The sequence below is a fragment of the Alligator sinensis genome, unplaced genomic scaffold, assembly GCF_000455745.1.
Source record: "Alligator sinensis unplaced genomic scaffold, ASM45574v1 scaffold550_1, whole genome shotgun sequence".
In the NCBI taxonomy this organism is placed as follows: Eukaryota; Metazoa; Chordata; order Crocodylia; family Alligatoridae; genus Alligator; species Alligator sinensis.
This window is the reverse complement of record NW_005841980.1, coordinates 983419-985684: the sequence shown is the minus strand read 5'-3', so window position 1 is coordinate 985684 and position 2266 is coordinate 983419. Positions and strand designations below refer to the sequence as shown.

General features: G+C 59.6%; 1 long non-coding RNA gene across 7 annotated transcripts in view; it reads left to right on the top strand.

Moving 5' to 3' along the window:
- The window catches only part of LOC112549855, a 29711-nt gene that overhangs the window by 13998 nt on the left and 13447 nt on the right, over nt 1–2266 (top strand). Inside the window, exon 5 of one of the 7 annotated variants that reach the window (XR_003093423.1) lies at nt 1862–2239. The exons of the other annotated variants lie outside the window; for them this stretch is intronic. This is a non-coding gene — a long non-coding RNA (uncharacterized LOC112549855). Of the gene's footprint in view, nt 1–1861; nt 2240–2266 lie in introns of those variants that run through there. 7 annotated transcript variants of the gene reach the window in all.

Here is a 2266-nt window from a genome sequence, read left to right as displayed (position 1 = left end):
AAGTCTAAGTATACGACACCCACCCCTCCTCCTGTGTCCAGGCGTTTCGTAACCTGGTCATAAAAAGAGACTAGATTGGTCAGGCACGATCTGCCTGCCACGAACCCGTGCTGGTTTCCCCTCAGCATCATTTGTCCTGCCGGGCTCTCGCAAATGTGAGCCTTGATAATTTTTTCAAAGACTTTGCCAAGGATGGAGGTGAGATTGACTGGCCTATCATTGCCCGGGTCCTCCTTCCTCCCCTTCTTGAAAATGGGGACCACATTGGCCCTTTTGCAGTCCTCCGGGACTTGGCCCGTGCGCCACGAGCGTTCAAATATTCCCGCCAGTGGCTCTGCAATGATGTCGGCCAGAGCCTTCAGCACCCTCGGATGGAGCTCATCCGGGCCTGCCAACCAGGCTACCCCCCATGCTCTGTCCACTGGGCATCAATGCCTGGGCAGCTCCAGACCCGCTGATGGGATGCTCCCCTGCTCTTTGGTGCTCCCTCGGACAAGGGGACCTGACTGATACTGCCCCCCGCCAGCCCCGAACACAAACGGTCCTCACAAAGGGCTCATCAGGTAAGGGGCTCCTTCCCCCAGGACAGGGGGAAAGGGGCTAGCTAGCGAGGGAGCTCCAGGGGACCCCGCACCACCCAGCGAGGAGCCCGAGGCAGCAAGGCCACCTCACCCTCACCTCCCTGTGGGCAGAAAAGGGGATCCACGGATGTTTTCCACTGATCAGGACAAGTGTTTCACTCCCTTCCCTGTACCACCTCCTGTATCCCCAGCCCCTTCCGTGACAACTCGGCTGCCAGCTCTGATGCTAACCATGGTACCCCCCGCCCCAAACCGGCTGCTGATCCCTCCTCCGTAGCCCAAGCCGTCTGCGTTGGTGGGGCGAGCGCGAGGGCGAGATCAGCAGGGTCCCTGCTGTTTAGTCTACCCATCAGCTCGGTGACAGGGAGTCTAGCAGCTGGCAGAAAACATGGCTATAATTGCTCACGAACCCGTGCATCGTTCTTCCACCCCCCTGAGGCCAGAGGGGCCGGTTCCCCGAGCGGCCCTGGAGGCGAGTGAGCCCAGGTCTTTGTGGGACCCCCAGGCTCCCCCACAAAGGTGTCCCCCCCTGAGCTGCCGAGCTGGCTATCGTTTGTAGCCAGGGGGCAGGGATGGCTGGAGCTTCGGCCCCCCGACTTCCCATGCCGGGAGGTCTAGACATGCTCCATCGTGCCCCTGGGCTCTGTGTGCGGGTGAGATGGCTACTGAATCCCGCCCGGACGAGCTCCATGCAGGAAGGGGCTGGAGAGGCAGGGCGCGGGCTGATGACAGCTGGGAGAAAGGAAAGTTGCGTTCCCGACGTTAGCAAGCGGGGCTCGATGCCGCACGGAAGGGCACGCTCCTTCTAACAAGCCGTGCTCCTTTACCTTCACAGCGCCATTCAAGTCCCCTGCAGTGGGGTCCAGCCAAGTCTTGGTGCATTTGCTTGACTCCAAACTCCCAGTGACTTCCCCCGGGCCAGCTCTGTTATAACCCTGCTACCTGAGCTCCTGTCCGACAGGTCTTGGACCTGCTCCAGGCTGGACAAGAGCCTTTCTCTAGGAGGGAGACTTGCTTGCTGGAGAGGTCTCACCTTGGGTGTTTTGGGGTTTTTTTAATCTCATTCCCACGCCTCCCCTTGCTCTGGTCCCTGCATTTCCACCCCTCGCTGAGCCTGGTTGTGGAGGCCTTGCACCCAGAGAGGTTGTGGACCCCCTGTCCTCGCAGGCAGTTCATCTCTTGAGGTCCCTTCTAGCCCCACGTCTCTGTCCTGTCCTGCAGCCTCCTGCATCCTGTGGTCGGCGGTCCATTGACTTGACTGTAGCCCTTGAATTTTCCAGGCTTCACGACAGGTTGGGAGCTGCTCCGAGGCTCGCCGTGCTGAGACTTAGTGAACCCACCTGACACCCAGGCAGGGAGCAAAGTGATGGGAAAGAGCCTGAGTTGAACAGACTGTCACATCACAGTGTCCTAGTCCCCGTGCTGCTTGGAGGTGGTGGTGCTCACCCCAGTCGAGGGGAGCTGGGAGGCCTTTACAAGCGATTTTATAGGCATTTTCCAAGCTTCATTTTGGGCTGGTGCCTTTTGGCATTTCCAAGAGGAAAATCAGAAAGGGGCCGAGGCTTATTAAAGCCAGAAACTCAACCACTCCTGCAGAAACAGTCCCCCGGTCCGGTCCCAGCTGGGGTTTTATGGCGGTGCTGGGAGGGCGATAAAACCCGGGAAGGCCGGTGCAAGGGGCGTGC